Genomic DNA, 18,181 nt, shown 5'->3' with positions numbered 1-18,181 from the left:
TATTTCCTGTCTACTGGTTTTCTTTCAAAAGAGTTAGAAGGTATGGAGTGGATGAGGACAAAATTATAGCGTACTTGATTTGTTAATGTGGTGATAATGATCCCCTACTGAGAAACACTTATTCTAATATAGTTTCCAATGTCTAGATCTTCTTTTGGTAGACTTTAGAGTAGTTTAAGGTTTCCATAAGACAGATTACTGAAGGTTATAGTAAAATTTGGCATGCCTTGATCATAACCACTATTATTATGGAATCTTTACCTCATTTTTTAGGATACCAACACTGTGTTGGAAGATGATATTGCAGAATGCTTTCCTCCCCATAGCAAAAGTCACACTTGGAAAGAAGGAGGCAGAAAAATTCTGAGAGAGTTCTAAGAAGAGAAAAATATTATTACAGAGAGAAAGCTAAGAGTTATTATCAGATTGTTCACAGGAAAACAAAGCTAACGCTCAAATTATTTTAATAAGAATAATCACTATTGCTATAATAACTTAAGGACTGGACACTAAACTGAGCACTTCATATTTCACATTTATTAGCTCATTTTACACTCCCCAAATTCCTAGTGAGACCAAAATCATTATCTCCTTTCTTACAGATACGATGACTGATAACCAGAAAGGTTAAGTGTTTGGATTTGGAGATAGGATTGAAACCCAGTTATATCTTGTTCTAAAGCCTAGGCCTTTAACCATTACACATCCCTGCCTCACTGCCTTTGAAAGGGCAGAGAATATTAGAATTTAACTACTGGCTTCAAGCATAAGTAATATTTTTATGAGTATAGGTCAGCTGTTCCATCCTTTCAAATTTTCAGGTCATTGAGAAAATACATTTTCAATGAACTCAGGAGAGATTTCAATTTGATATATAGAAGTGCCTGATCCTCTGGGTGTGGACACAGTGAACAACCTATACAAGGGGCTGTGTGGACTCTGATTGAGAGAAGCAAGTTGTCATAGCCACCTGTCCTAGTTGTATGGCTCAGTCCTCTAAAGGACTTAAGGAACTGCACAGCTATCTCCTTTGAGAGAGTTTATTATGACTGCAAACACCTTTATGTGACGGATCTCTCATACATATTGAACTCCGTCAGTGCCCTTCCACATTCCCTTCTCATCTGTATCAGTATAAAGCCCTAGACCTTTAGCTTCTTCGTATTACCTGAGATGATCATTTTTCTCATTAATTACATTTTCACATTTTCATCAAACTAGGCACCTAATCTACTTTCATTTGTAATTGTTACCTGAAAGTTTCTCCAGTTGCTATGCCTTAGTTTATTTAGCCATTCATGTACTGTTAGATATTTAGATTTTTCCATTTATTGCCAGTATGAGTGAGCATTTGCTGTTTCTTTTGGGGGGAAGGCAGGGAGGGGTGTTTGAGAGTTACATGCCAGTTTCTTTGAAATAAAGTCCTAAAGTAAAATTATTATATCAAAGGATATTGATAGACTTTAAACTCTTGTTTAAAATTTCAAGATAGCTTTTTAGAAAGAACAACTTTTTAATGACTTTGGCAATATGTAAATCATAAATCTCAAACTCAGATTCTGAATAAGTGAGCTGGGAATCTCCACCCCCCCCTCCGCCCCCACCCCACTCATACATGATAGAAAAGTGATTGTAGGGGCCCAGGTGTTGACAGCAGAGGGGAGTGGGGACAGCTCACCTGCTTGGGCACAGGCACCATCTAGCGGGAAGAGCAGCCTCTGCTCAGCTCTGCCTAGATGTTACCTTGTGAGCTTACAGTTGCCATGTGAGCATAGAACTTCCCATTTTTATGGAGACTCTGGAAATCCAGGTTTTATGTGAAATCTCACAATTTTTAAGCATTGGCAAGAACTTGAAAGTGTTTCTGAATATTGTGTGGGGAAAAAAGTTGCTGTTAGCTTGATCCTGCCCCTGGACAGGCCTCCAGTTGGTGACCTCTGAGGTATATATTCTAATACCTCAAACCCTCACTTTGAGCTTTATCATTTTCTATTCTATTTGCCATGTCATTGGGTATGCAATGATACCTTAGTGTTATTTTAGTTATCATTTTCAGTTGTTTGTAAAGCTGTGTTGCCTATCTCCTCCCTCCCCCCTTATAATAACTCTTTCTTTATTCATGTGAAAATTTATCTCCTTTATTTATGAGGGCAAGTCTGGGTACTGATGTGAATGACACACTAATCTTTATATGCTCACAAATGTGTGTGTATACACAGGTACATGCACACACATATATATGATAGTATGTTTTAATTAGATATATTTAGTGCATGGTCTCATTATGCTGCTTTCTTCTTTTACATGGAATAGTTTAGATGCTTTAGTTTTACATATCAGTGCTCATCCATCTTGCCTCTGTGAGATCCTGATATACTCCATTTCTTTCGTATCAGGAATTTATCTCTTCTCCATAGCTGGAAAAAGACTAATTTTTTTTTCTCTCTAGTTTTCAATGAAATATTTAATTCGGACTCATCTGGAATTAATACATTGTGTGATACAAGAAAGGTAATTTTTCTATACTGATATCACATCGGCTCAATATTATTTATAAAATAGTAATTTATTTCTCTATTGTTGAGGATTCTTATAATCATTTGAATTGATTTTACCAATCTCAATTGTATTTCACCAGTCTGTTTTCTGTGGGTTTTGAACTGTTTCTTACTATGTAATTATTGCTTTGTGATTTTCATCTCTGGTAGAATAAATCATACAGAGATATGTCAGACTCTTCTATTATTTAGACAAGGTGATCCCTTCATGACCTCTGTTTCCTTTCGCTAAAAAAACAAAAAACAAGAAAAGTGTTAACTTCTAAAGTGAACTAATCTGGTCAAGGAGAAATAAGTGTTATTAGTTGGGAATGAACGACAGATTATATAGTATAACATGTTTTGCCAAGTGAGTGGTGTCATCTGATGCGATGATGTGATTAACAGTTGTCATTGAGTCATTTTATGAATCTATGAAATTAGGAACTGAAATAGATGGTCTCTAAATTTCCTTAACATGCTAGGGTTCTGTGACCGCCCCCCCCCCCACCACAATAAATATAATCCTGTAGATGAGCCCAATGCCTGACAACATATTTCCTTTGTGATGTGAAGGCAATCTCCGCTATCTGGAGAACCTTCCCTAAGTGCTATCACAACCTCCCACGCCCTAATCTCCCACAGCCTCTCCTGCTTTCTTCTCATTGCCTACTTGGCACCCTGCACATATTACTGCACAGGTCCTGGAACAACACTGTAGGAGAAGAATCATTTATTCAATGAATTCAGTCCTTGTGAGGCCTGTGGAGTGACTCTCACTGTTACAGCATTTCCCCCTATAGGGTGGAAGCAAGCATAAGTTTCCAAACCTGGAAAGTTTGAGATTCTGGCATCACAGGAGTCTGCCAAGGCTGCTTTCAGGAGGCAGCTTCATCATGGCCGGGGCTCAGATGTTTGAGATTGGAGTGAAAGCAAAAATGAGAATCGAAGCGCCCAATAACCATAGTGACACCATGAACATATGTGGATTCTTTGAGTTATCTTCTTAGTCCAGGATGAACAGCAGGACCTGTACATACATACAGAATTGGAAACTTAGAATATTTTTGGTTCTCTTTCCAGAAAACTGTAGAGGATATCCTAGAGTTTAAAACAAAGCCACTGCATCTTTGTACCATTATTTATTGTTCACTGCCAGTGATAAACTGTCTGTTCCTGTTATAAGAGTGTGCTGTGCTGAGGCTCCAGGAGCTATATTTATCTAGACAATGATAATATATAACCTAGTAAATAGAAATGAAATTTTTCCATCCAGCTTGTTTTCTGATTACATCTTAAAGAAGAACATTTTGGTAAATATATCTAAGATGAAGGTGGGGATATTTTACAACTGTAAACCACCCTTGCAGAGCCAGGATGTAGTCCATTAATTCTCAGAGCTCGAGGCAAGGCTGGCAATTCATAAGTGGTAAATCCAGAGAGTTATGAAGATATTAAATCTCACATCTGGTGAGAAAATGTGTTATTTCACTGGGTTGACTGATGGACACTTTTCCATTACAGTGCAATTTCCTAAATTGCACTGTTAATTGCTAAGGTTTTAGCAAAGCTCTGTAGTTCAATTCCAATTACTTTCATTTTGAAAAACAGAACAGCTGGATGGTAAAACTGCCTGGAGCTGTCACCAAGGGAGGGCACGAGCCAGCAACCCAACCTCTGCCATTCCTGACTTGGATTTTCTACAGAACTGTTAGTCAGTGAAATCGAAGGCTCCGGGTATATGAGGTCTCCTTACCACGTACTTTCTTCAGGCTCCAGAGCATGTCAGTTTGCTAACTTCTCTATCATAGGTACGCTCCCATTATTACTCATTTGTCTCTTTCATCACAGCGGAGAGATGAGAAAAGTAGATTTCATCACACCTTGATCCCTTCCCACAAGGTGATCACTTCCTTGCTTTAGAGTCAAGCAAAGTTTTAAATCTTTGCCTCAGAGATTTCTTTTGCTGTCACATTGACCTTTTGGGCCTCGGCTATGGGGCAAATTACATGTCTCCACACACAATGTCTTTGTCTCTGGCTAAATATAGAAAGAACAACACCAGTCCTGGTTTGGAAAAGACCTGGTACTACCAGCAGCTAACTAATAAAACTGGGTATTCAGCCCTCAAATCCCACATCTACCCCGGCTTACTGACTGTTTGAGCCAGATATGGATCAGATGTTTTTTTGGTTAATGTCATATAGGCTCCAGGGGGCTCTGCCCTGGTTGGTGTAGCTATGAATATGAAAGGGGCTTTCCTCAGTAATTTCAGGATTTAGGAGGTATAACAAAACGAGGGCATGACAAGTCTGACAAAATCGTGATGAGGACAAAGTTGGGGAAGGATTTCAAGGAGAAATATTTGTGAGGAGAAAGAAAGCTTAGTTATGGAGATGGGAAATTAAGAGAAAACGGTGTCTTGCCTTTCCCAAATCTCTTCTTACTATTCCATATACATTTTGATATTGTAAATTCAGATTAATAAATTTTAATGCCCTTTCAAATCCATACTCTTGAAATATGTGTTCAACATATTTTGACAGGCCAGGTTGAGGGTGGGCACCAGGAGAGAAAGGACCTTTCTTCTCTGGTGGTTGACCTAAGCAATGTACTCTGGCCAAAGATCTGTATAATACTCATAGAAATTTATGTCTGATGGGGCCCTTAAAACAAAACAAACAAAAAAACCTCTTGGCAGTTAAAAGGCTTGACTTACTTTTTTTTTTTTAAGATTTATATTTATTTGACAGAGAGAGACAGTGAGAGAGGGAACACAAGCAGGGAGAGTGGGAGGGAGAAGGAGGTTTCCCGCTGAGCAGGGAGCCCGATGAGGGGCTCGATCCCAGGACCCTGGGATCTTGACCTGAGCTGAAAGCAGACACTTAACAACTGAGCCACCCAGGTGCCCCTTGACTTACTTTTAAAAAACCAAGACTTGATGTTGTACATAAACATTGGTTGTTTTCATTTGTCATTATTTCTTACCTTTGCCTTTTGCATTAATGACAAATCTGTCTTCTGAAATGTTTGAAATACCACTGTTCTGAAGTGTTTTCTCCTGTAACTTTCCTTCCTTACATTAACAACCCCATTACTTTCACTCTTCTCTTGTAGGTCCTCTTTTCCTTCTCCTTACCCCTTGTCAGTCTGTCCTGTTACCCTTTCCATGTGAGCCTCCAACTCATCCATCTTCTGAAGACTGGGCAGAGCCCTTTGGACAAGGTGTATCTGGGGTTGGCAGAGGTAAGATTGTTTATGTGTGTGCACCTTTTTTAGTGAACCTGAACACTGCCAACTCCATTACTAATGTGCATTTTATCAATGAAGAGCCTGACTCTTCACTTCATTGTATCCTCCAAAGCCATTTGTTGAGGGATTTTATTATTTTAAGTGAATGCACTAAATATTTTTCTTCACTGAAATTCATTTACTCCTACTCCTAATAACAGGGACCATTTATTTAGATTCCAGTTTGTGGTCAGTCTTGATCTTCCTCCAGAAAGTCTCTGAGATTTAGTTCTCTTCCATTCTTTCCCCTTTTCTAGAACTGCTATTGCACAGAAAATTGGGCTTTTTTTTTTTTTCTTAGTAACTTTAGTTATTCCTAGTTCTGTAACCGTTTCCCATGTGTGATTTGTTTCCCTAGCTATATTTAAAGCCTACTGGGGAGATAGAAACCATGTTTTTGTACACTTTTTGGATATCTTACAGAACTGAGCTTCTCATCAAGTACACAGAAAAATTGCATCAATCAATCATCTTGACCAAAGGTTTCTGCACCATAGCTGTTTACAATTCTTGGATAAAGGACTTTCAGTTAGGGCTCTTTGATTGAAAGCAACAGAAACCACTTCTAACTTACTTAGGCAAAAGTGAGAGCATTGCTGTTGAAAGGTTATGGGGGTTGCCCAGGAAATTGAGGGAAAAATTGAAAACCTAGTCGTAGATACAGCAGAACCTAGGGCAGTCCTAGGGTTCCACATTATTGTTATTAGTGGGCAAATTTTTTATCTTTGTTGTTTGACTGAATATTCAATTTCTAGAACTGAGCTCAGGTCTTCTATTCATTTTCTGAACAAGAAAGGGTGGGCTTTCAGAATTGGTATTGCCTTCATGATGGGACCAATAAGTAGATATAGGCTTTAAAAAGCTCTTCCACTATGGCCCTCATCCTTCTATGTGCTACTTCAGACTCTACACATCTAAAGGTGCAATGACATATTATTAGCCCAGTTAGGGTCCTTCATTCCATGCCACTGTTGTTTCTTTTATATTTCTTACCCAGGCAAATACGCATGTCATCTCTACAACTTTAGCATGCTTATATTTATAGATCATTCTATGGTTTTTCTACATTTAGAGATATTCTTGTAAGCTGTTATATTCATATGGTATCTAATGGATTTCTTTGCAGGTTAAGGGAATGAATGAATATACAAAGTTGCCATCTTTAATAGAATGCTATTAACCAGAGAAAAAAGATTTCTATGCATGATTTGAAAAGTTGAAGTTATAACATTTTTATATCCCCTTTAAGTACATTTTTAAAGTAATGTGCTATCCTATTATTTTTCCCAGCTAAATTTTTAAATTTTTTTCAAACTGGGTGAAAGTAGATAAACAAAAGAAGAAAGAAATTTTTCCTCTATTTTTAATATCACCTCTTCTCAAGTGAGATCTACCTCCTCATGCCTACAAATTAGCAGTTTCCAGAGTGCTAATACATGGGGTATATATAGCCAAAGGTAATCTCTTGGTGAACATTAGAAAGAATGGGTTATAGACTCTGAATTCATTATATCCTACATAGTAACATTATTGCTTTATCTTTGGACCTTCAAGATATTGTATAAGATATAAAAATAGCTTTTATTAATTCATGTCATATTGTGATTAATTTCATTGAGATTTTAATTATTAATATTTAACATAATAATTTATTGTAAAACTCAATTTTCCATGAATAATGGGTTTAAAAGAATTTCTGAATATTAAAGCATGATTTAATTATATTATAACATGGTGCTTTTTTTTTTGGTAGGACTTATCTAATTAAAAAAAACTTGGTATTGCCTTCCTAAAAAAACTATTAACTTCTATTTCTAATGCAGTTATGATCTCCTGAAGTACTTTTATATCTATTACTTCATTGTTTGGTCATAGCTATGATATGAGAAAGACAGGTGATTTAGAATGCTGCTTTGAATCACATGGTACCAGTCAACCTGGTGATAGAAACCAACCATGTGGGCAATCAATCAATCGTACTATATAATGCAGCCCCAATAAAAACTCTGAACCTTTGAGTGTCAGGTGAGCTTCCCTTGTTGGCAACACTCTGTGTACATTGTCACACAATGCCAGGAAAGTAGCATCTCCTGACTTCATGGGGAGAGGATGATGGAAGCTCCATGTTTGCTACTTTCCTGACTGAACCCTTTGAGCTTCATCCTTTGATACTCAGCTGTACCCTTTTGCTGTAATAAACTGTAACCATGGATACAACTGCTTTCAGTGAGTACTGTGAGTCTTTTTAGAGAATTATCAAGGCTGAAGGTTATTTTGTAATATCCCAAATATCCTTGCAATTAGTGTCAGAAGTGAGGGCAGTCTGGGGACTATATACCTCTAACTTTGCAGTTGCCTGAACTCCCAAGAATTGGCCTAAGCCCTATAATAAGCTACTAATCCACTGGATTTTGAATCAATATAATATTGAAATCCTAAAGTTACTAATTTTCTGATCCTATCATGTAAGTTATTTTATAAAATAAATGAATTATGAATTCAACTTTGATATATTTATCCCAGAATTTGCCCCAAATTAATTATTTTCCATTTATTAAGATAAATGTAGAAACTAATCAATTGGGACTATAACACTTAAAAATCTTTTATTTTCTTTTTTTTAAAAACTGTTTTATTGAACTTTTTAAAAAATAAAGAGAAAGAGAATAAAGGAAAAGAAAAGAAAGGGGGAAAAAAGGAATAAAAGAAAGGAAAAGAAAAGAAATTCCCATATCTAGTAAAAGTTCAAACAGTATAAAAATTTTAATCTGTACGTAAATAAACCTCCTGCCTTCTTCCTCTGTTAGAATTTTTTGTTGTTTCCTAAAGCAAGAATTACTTTTTTCCCCCCTTCTAGTTTTTATATTTATGTTTTTACTAATGTTAAAGTATCGCTTTTAGACTGATTGAGGTCCTCAAGGTTCTATTGTTTGTATGTGAAATTTCAAGCCACAGATTCACTCACAATTTCTCAGTGTTCTGTTTCCTTATCAGTAATTAGCAGGCCCCACTTCATTTTGTTTCTAATCTCTATTTACATTGCTTCTTTATTACCCTTCTTTTCATGCCTGCCAGCTACCATTTCTTTTGCCTTTTTTGATTTGGTGCCTCTTTTAAAAATATTTGTCCCTCCCATACCATATCAGTTCAACTACTTGGTTATTGAGTGCCTACTATGTTTGAAACATCACTTCATGTTTTGAGTGTCACATTTGGGAAAAATCCAAATCCTAGGTAATGAGTCTTTTTACTATGCTCTCCATTATGATATTAGATTTGGTGTGTGTGTGAGTAAGTGTATGTTGCCAGCCTTTAGGAATATCATCTCAGCAAATATTGTCATGTGTTAGCTATAGAAACTGAGCAAATTAAATGACAGCTAGTTTAAGGCAAAACAGAAACCAGGGTGCAAGTCTCTGGACTTCAGTTTACTGCATTATGATTGCATTTTTTTTCTTTCTACATGTCATTAGCTCAAAACAATCCCCAGACTCAAAACTTTCAACCTGGAGACCTGCGGGACATCATGTAAATTACCACTCCCCCTGAAATTTCTAATATAAAGCTATATATTCAAGAAACAAAGGGATTCATGGCTCTAAATACTTAGGTTACTGAGCAGCTCACTTAGGAATTATGAAAACTTCTTTTTAATGTCGTTGCTAATTGATCTCTAACAAGCTCTAAGCAGGTTCCTTGTTGACAGAATTGAACACTTACCCTAAAACAGATGTAGAAGATTTATACCTGAACTTGTTCAAATCTGAGTAACTAAGATGACAATTTGCATTCACAATGACAGCAATATATGTGTCTGTGGAAGATACAGTGGACAAACAAGCTTTCTTTAATGGTGTGTTACTTTAGGTTTCTTTTTCTCTCTTGATCTCCTTCTCTTTATTTTTAACCAATAAATCCAAACCTGATGATGTGTTCAAGTTGCTTTGACTACTGGACATGCCAGTTCTCTCCAGGTTTCAGAACCCATTCCTTCTCAAATATTTCCACTGAAATAATCTTCATGGTAGAGGGAGGTGGACTCTTACCCCCAGGTGTCTGGGTGTGGGGTAGAACAGCCTCCCATCAGCAAAACTGCTTTGGAGGAACAGTCCAACAGAAAGGAAAAGAAAAGAAATTCCAATATCTAGTAAAAGTTCAAACAGTATAAAAAATTTAATCTGTACGTAAATAAACCTCCTGCCTTCTTCCTCTGTTAGAATTTTTGTTTTAATTTAAAAATAATGTTTTGCATCCTTCTATTCACTAGTAAAATAATAATTAATAGTGTCATCCCAAGGGTATATATCATATTTATTTTGTAGTTTTGGGTATTTCTGTCACATGATAGTCTATCCTTGACTCAGGTGAATGTATACCCTAGTTTAAGAAGCACAGAGATAGACTATGTGAATTTTGGAGGCCATTAGACAAAGAGGTTTCTGGCTTCAGACAGAGTTTTTTGCATGTTAATATAGATTGAGAGTCAAAAAGAAGAGACCTACTAAGCAGCATTTCCCAAATATATTTTACCTTAAAATTTTTTTCACACAGCTTACTGGAATCTTATGGAATCAGTGTTCCAAGGGATACAGTTTGAGAAAGGTTTGTCTAATTCATTCTTACCTCTCCATTTTATTATGGAAATACCTTTTTTCTTAAAATAATTTTGTTAATTTAATAATTAAGTACCATAAACATTAATTCTATTGGGATATCAAAAGAGATCTGTTTTTGGTTTTTTTCCCAGTTTCTTCAAAGCTTGTCACAAAACTCTTTCTGTTATTTGGGTAAAAATCTTTAAAAGATCTACTCGGTGTTTGGAAAATAGTGTCATTAGATCACTAGTCTAGAAATTAGAAGAACCTAGATTCTGATACCTATCAGCTCTAGGATTCCAGCCTTTCTCAACATTTAACTTCTCTTTGCCTCAATTATTTGTTTAAAAATTATAAAACCCACAAAACACCCACCCCCCCCCCCAAAAAAAAAACAAAGATAGCACTTGTCTTATGCACTTTCACATCGTGTTGAGTATTAAATTAGATAGTTTGGGGCCTGGGTGGCACAGTCGGTTGAGCATCTGACTCCAGGTTTCAGCTCAGGTCATGATCTCATAGTCAGGAGATGGAGCTCTGCATCCAGCTCCACACTCAGCATGGAGTCTGCTTGAGATTCTCTCTCTCCCTCTGCCCCTCCCTCTGCTCATGCTTGCTCTTCTCTCTCTCAAATAAATAAATAAATCTTTTTTAAAAATTAGTTAAATTTACTGTATAAACTAGAAAGTATAATAGCAATGTAAGGTGTTATCAGTATTACTACCATTATTATGTGACTAATCTCACTTCCATTTAATCTTTTGCAAATGTTGGATAGAGTTGATAGGATTTACAGACATGCTGAAACCATTTGAAGTAAGGTAAGAATGATTATTTGAATCAAATGTGAGTTTCTTCTAGTAGTTTCCTCCATCATCTTTTTAAAAGAGCCCTCCCCCCCCAAAAAAGAGCCCTCTCTATGTGTTTATATGGGTTAGATAGCTTTAATTTGTTTCTTCTTATTTGCTCTTGGTCATCACAGCTACCATTCCATGAGAGGCTTTCTTTGTCTTATAATTTATTTTAAAGTGAGATGGCAAAACTGTTTTAGTTTAATGCATTTTTTTCTTCAAGTTTCCTGTAAGTAGCATTTATGAGCAATTTCAGATTTATTCTGTTATAATGGCATTTTAAAAAGATTATCCTTAGGCATTGTGATGGCTTTAGAATAAATCTAGCTAAAAAAAAAATTATCATTGTTGTGGAATAAAAATCTCCTAAATGTCTTTAAATGTAGTCCATCTTTTGGAGACCTTCTGTTTGGAGGCGAGTTTGTCTCCTGAGTATATTGAACAACAGTAATTCATGGCGTTTATTCAGCATTGTGTATTTTCAAAGCAATTTGCAATCATCAATTCATTTAACCACCCAGCAATTCCAGCACTGAGAAGCAAATGTAACTTGACCACCACCTGAGCTGGTATTAGCGCCCCAAATTGCCTCTGGGCTCACATCACTGAGACTTGCTTTGATTAAAAATCACCCTTGGAACGAATGAAAGGCTAAATATAAGCTACTCCCCTCTATCTTTTGTCCATTATTTGCTTATAAGTAGAATACTCTATCTCTACTTCAGTGAGAGCTGTTTGTGTCCCCAATACTCCTTAGAGATGGTTTGCCTGTATAAATATGAAGGCAAGCTGTTGTGGTAAGATCCTTTCAGGGAACTTTTAGTACTCCCCTTTAAGGTCCAACCCAGATGTAATTTTATAACTGAAATGTTCCACAAAACTTCTCCTTCTGTCTTCCCACAATTTAATTAATGCCCTCCTCCTGTCTTCTCACAGAATTTTGTATATACTTCTGTTACAGCTCTTGCCACAATTTTGGTGTAGCTCTCAGTCTACACGTGCTCTAAGTCTAGACTGGGAGCATTTCTATGGCCTGTAATCACATCTCATTTATTCGTCTATCCTCATCCCTTATCACAGTTCTGGATATATAAAAACCCGATCATCTTTAAATCCCATTTTAGAACTCACCTTCTCCAAGTAGATTTCGCTGACTGTCTACGCTTTGCTCCGGCTGATGTAAAGAGTAGAAGAGGGGCATCCAAATCAGATGGGCTCAGGGCAAGTCTCCCTAGAGGCACTAATGGTTTGGCTAGTTTATCAGAAGGATGAGATGTTATATTGGTGAAGCAGATAGGAGGGAAGGAACGGGGTGTGTAAAAGCTCCAGGGCAAGAAACAGCATGACACCCTGGATGGATTATGAGCAGTCTTCATAACAGTGGCTATCACATGCCAGCATCCTTTTCATTACCACCACTGCCATTGTCATCTTACACGTAGCATTTGTTGAGCACTTTCTAGATGCCTAGTACTGTCTTTGGTGTCTTATGGACTTTACCTCACGTGACAATCGCAATAGCCATGCGATGTAGGAATTATCAGCATTGTACTTTGTCAGGTGAAAAAAGTCAGATTCAGAGAGACTAAAGACTTTCTCAAGTTCCTGTGGTTAGTAAGCAAGGGAGCCAGGATTTGAACCTTGTGGCATGAGGTTTGTGTCTTTTTGTGTTGCATTGTGCCACTTGGATACCATCTCAGGCCTGCTTGCTTCTTGGAATACCCACTGATTGTGTCGCTTCTTTTTCTCCTTTGTCTATGAACCCGCAAGTGGTGAGCAGCCCACAGCCTACATTCAGTGACACATTTCAGTTCTGTGATTCTGTTCAGAATCCACACATCCTCTAAAAGGCCTCCTATAGAAGGAGTCGCCATTAACTGCAAATGGAGCTCTGATCACAGGAGGAATGGGGACAGGAGCTGAGACCATTATTCTCTATTCTAAGATGTCTAAAGCAGACCATAACACCTTTTATGTTTTCATTCCTTGCTTTGAGGCCTACACCTTGAAGGCTACCTTTCTTCTCAGGTCCCCCAAATGGTTTTTATTCTCAAAATTATAAAAGGCAATGCTATTAGTTCATGCTCTTGCTGTTTAAGGAGGCAAAAACTTTTCAAATCTTGAGCACAATTACTTAAGGGGTATTTAATTTAAAACAAGGCAGATTGAGCTCTGTTGCTTGAGGTTAAAGATATGTGTTCCTTACAGTGCTTTGGACCATGTAGTGACTCATTGCACAATCTGCAGGAACCATTTGAGAGTTGTCCGACACAATACAGAGTCACTTGCAATTTACATCAATCAAAGAAATCAATGAAATTCCAAAAATTTGTGGCTCTCAGAAGTCTCAGGTATTACTTAAGATTCTAGCACTCTAAGATTCTAGAGTGGCTTACTTATATTGAAGGGTTCCATTCCATCTTACATCTCAAACATACTATGTCACAAAATTAATTCAAGGAGCATTTAATTAATATGAAAAGGACATGGAAGTGTGTGATCTGGGGTGGGTGTATATATATATATATAGGTATGTATGTATTTCTGTCATTTCTAGTGTTGCTCATGCATTGGAAGAGTTAGAAAACATGGTAGGGATTATTTTTTCCTTTTCCTTTCCTTTTCTTTCATTTCCATTTTAATTCCCATCAGTTGCTTACATATTCTTGAATAGATCCTCATCCTTTGGCAACTAAAAATAATTATTTATAAATTCATCTTACATGATCCCACTTATATATAATTTGTTAAAAATTTATCATTAAAGAGTTCACATTCCCCGGGGTGCCTGGGTGGCTCAATCATTAAGCCTCTGCCTTCGGCTCAGGTCAAGATCTTGGGGTCCTGGGATCAAGCCCCGCATTGGGCTCCCTGCTCAGCAGGAAGCCTGCTTCTCCCTCTCCACTCCCCCTGCTGTGCTCCCTCTCTCTCTGTCTCTCTCTCTGTCAAATAAATAAATAAAATCTTAAAAAAAAAGTACACATTCCCTCAATCTTGCCCTATAAACTCTTTTCTTAGATAGTAAAAGTCTAGGTTAGTGGACATAGGTAATGGCAAGGCACCAACCTTTGGAAGCATTGAAGCTTACGAGGTCCTTTACAAGTGATTTCATTCTCGGTCTTGCAAGATTTTGTAAGGTGCCATCTATTATAAGATGATATTAAACTAATAATTGGGGGGAATAATACGGAGCATTGAATTTGTGGCCTTCTTACATTAAGATAGAAAATGGATAGAAAACTATTAATTGGTATTAAAATGTGGTGTTGAGTGCTACAAGCTTTGTGTTAGTAATTTGGACATTGTCAATCTGATTAGGTTAACAAAAGCCATCCAGAATAAGACAAAAAATATGGTGGCCTTTCCAAAATACATGCGGGCTCTATGAAATATTAACATGAATTGTAAAAGTTATGCTTGGTGGGCGCCTGGGTGGCTCAGTTGGTTAAGCGACTGCCTTCGGCTCAGGTCATGATCCTGGAGTCCCTGGATCGAGTCCCGCATCGGGCTCCCTGCTCGGCAGGGAGTCTGCTTCTCCCTCTGACCCTCCCCCCTCTCATGTGCTCTCTCTCATTCTCTCTCTCTCAAATAAATAAATAAAATCTTAAAAAAAAAAAGTTATGCTTGGTAAGGTTAAAACAAATGAGTGTCTTTCGGGTAATGGCATGTGAAGGGTGAGTCATGGAAGTTTCTTAATTGGGGGGAAATCATAATTTTTTAATACATCAGGGAAAATTTAATAGAATGGTTGGATTTCAGAAACAATTTAACAAGGGCAATAATGATAAATTACAAAGCAGAAAATATGTGAGGTATATTTGTCATAATGATTAGGTTTCGGAAAAATTCTCAAATAGGCAACTTAGAGTTTGAGTTATTTGAGATTTAATGAAAAAATATAGGATTGGGGGACAGAGGTAAGGAGTAATGCACTGAATGCTTTTACATAAATGTTTTATGAATATTAAATTAAAGCAATTTTAAGGAAGCACACTAAATACACATCATATTAATGTAATTTGTGAGTCTTAAAATTAGTAAAAAAAAAAATTTGCTATATTTAAGAATTTCCATCTACCAATCCCTTTTCCATAGTAAATATTTTACTGTCTTCATCCATTGTTTTAACAAAATGCTTTTAAATGTGCTTTGCTCTGCTTCAGTTATGAAGTTATAGCTCCTCTAGCCACCATCCCAAAATTCAATGGGTTCTGATTGAGTCACTTGGAGTTGCTGACCCTTTGTTCTAAGCTCTAGGGGTCTATTTTCTCTCAATCTTTCTCTCCCCCCCCCCCCTTGATCTCTGGGAAATATATATATATTTCAACATTTCATGGGGGTGAGGGAGTCAGGGAAGAAATCCTCTCATTCTGCCTTTCCTCATTTTTTAAAATGAAGGTCTACAGATCTCATTCTAATTATCCTCAATTGTTAAGTCATCTAGGCATATTTGAACCATTTTTCATAGTTACTGACCAAATAGTTAAGAGTACATTTACATATCTGGTACTTAAATTTAGGATAAAGAACCGGTTGGCAATAGATTTAGTACAGTACTTGTGTACTAATAAAAATAAATAAACCTAATTTATTCTCTAGAGTTCTTAAAAATGATAGTTTCGAAAATTTTTCATTGTGCTAGGTTCAATATGTTATATATTTTTAAATATTACAGAATAACCTTCAAAGGAAAGAACTAATGGTTTGAAAATATTTTTAAAACTTTGTTGATGGGGTGCCTGCGTGACTCAGTTAAATGTCTGACTCTTGATTTCAACTTAGGTCTTGATCTCAGTGTCATGAGTTCAAGCCCCATGTTGGGCTCCATGCTGGGTGTGGAGCCTACTTAAAAAAATTTTTTTTTAAATAAAGTAAAAATTTGTTGTTGATCTCAAAATTAGGCATTCACACCTGTAATTCATTCTATCTTTAAAGTTCCTAATTCTGGCTTTTTTGCTTTCCCTTTTCCTACTGCCTTCTCTTTCCATACTTTCACTTGTTTCCAGAGCTTAAAGCAGTTTTAGAGCTTCATTGGCCAATGTGTGACCACCAGATGCTCTGACTTCTCTGAGAAAACATTCCTAAAAACATCTCAGAATTGATGCCCAAAAAGCCTGGAGCTTCAACTGAAACTGTGGTATTATGTGTTTCTGAAGGGTCCAGTTCAGTGCTGATGCTTTAGCTCACAGTTCTAGGGAGCTTAAGGTTGGTGAGGGCCTTTTTAAACTTATGAAGAAATTTAGATGTCTTGAACAAAAAGATTAACAAAAGAAAAACAGTTTATTAATGCATGCAGCACAGATCACACAGGAGAAAACTATGAAAAGTAACTCAGAATGGTGACTTAGAACTCTGGTTTTTATAGCATCTTCAACAAGGAACAGTAGATTTGGGGAAAAATGACAGGACAAAGGAGAGGGATTTTAGGCTTCCAAGAGTGGCAGACTGTGGGAAGGTAAATACATGAGAGGGTACTAATGGAGTTAGGTGTGTCCACAGATTCCTCTGGTGCCATCTCTGGGCTTATAGGAGTCTGTCTCCAGTGAAAGGAGAAGTTATATCCTGCCTTTACACATGGCAGGGGGGGGTGGAAAGAGCTTTTCCTACATTTGCTATCTCTTAATTGTCTTCAGCTCAAAATAATTTTTATGTCAAAGAGGCAGATCTTGAGGTGATATATTTTGGTTTCCTTCATGTGCGTAAGTGGAACCCCTACTTCAACATACTTTAGAATAATGCACATTTGCTCATCTTAAATTATTAGGGATTAAGACACCAAGAGCAGGTGATTTCAGCAGTAATTGAAATTCAGAGAGAAAAGATGGCTATTCCCTGAGTCTTTTCCACACTGTTTTTACAGCATTGATGTCTGCATACTTTGTATGGTAACATCCACTCCCTGCAGTTTTCTCTCAGTTCATATTCAGAATGAGCAATGGCTGAGAGTCAGGCTTCTGGAGTCTAGTCCCAGCAGACTATTAATTAGCTTTGTGGTGTGTGCAAAGGCACTTAAACTCTCTGGGCTTTAGTTCCTACAAATGTAAAATGACTCTTTCTTCATGACCTTTAAGAGAACTTACAGCTTAAAAGGTCTTTAATTCCATGCATTTTTGGTCTTTAGGTATATATTACTATCTCCATTAGGCCATGGCTTCTATATCTGACATCTAGAACAGTGCCAGTTATAATTTAGGCACTCAAGAAATTGAATTCATTCAAAGGACATAAAGTATTAAAGAATACATTCCCGCTATAAATTAAGGACTATCCATCATATTTCCTTGTTCTCAGTGATGCATGTATTGTTGGCATATAGAATAGGATTAACTCTGAAACTGTTTATATTGAGACCAGCCTTCTTCAGACTTCAAATTAAGATTGTCAAAAGTGAATGTTTTAAGCCTGTGGGCTATATGTCTACACAGATAAAGAATAGAAAATAGAGTAGTAGGATCGGAATGAATTTGTATTTCCTAATAAGGCAGCAGAGAAAATCTAAAACTCCTTCTCTCACACCCCAAAAAATCCTCCTAAAAATAAAAAAAATTAATTATAACATAAATAATCTAGGATGAACCATTATTCACCCTAGAATTGCAACACTTCATTTCACTTAATTGGGGATGATGTAAATGAAGAATCATTTTCTGGTGAAATAGCAAATGGAACTTGGTTTCTGGTTAAAGGGTTTTCACTGATAGTTTTTTTTCTTTCTTTCTTTCTTTCTTTCTTTCTTTCTTTCTTTCTTTCTTTCTTTCTTTCTTTCTTTCTTTCTTTCTTTCTTCCTTCCTTCCTTCCTTCCTTCCTTCCTTCCTTCCTTCCTTCCTTCCTTCCTTCCTTCCTTTCTCCCTCTCTCTCTCTTTTTTTTAACCAAGAGCTCCTGAACTTTGTTAGTTGAAACCACACC

Source organism: Mirounga angustirostris, unplaced genomic scaffold (assembly GCF_029215605.1).
Source record: "Mirounga angustirostris isolate CCGP_5_RB_7025 unplaced genomic scaffold, mMirAng1.0.hap1 SCAF_1, whole genome shotgun sequence".
In the NCBI taxonomy this organism is placed as follows: domain Eukaryota; kingdom Metazoa; phylum Chordata; class Mammalia; order Carnivora; family Phocidae; genus Mirounga; species Mirounga angustirostris.
This window is presented reverse-complemented; position numbering follows the sequence as displayed.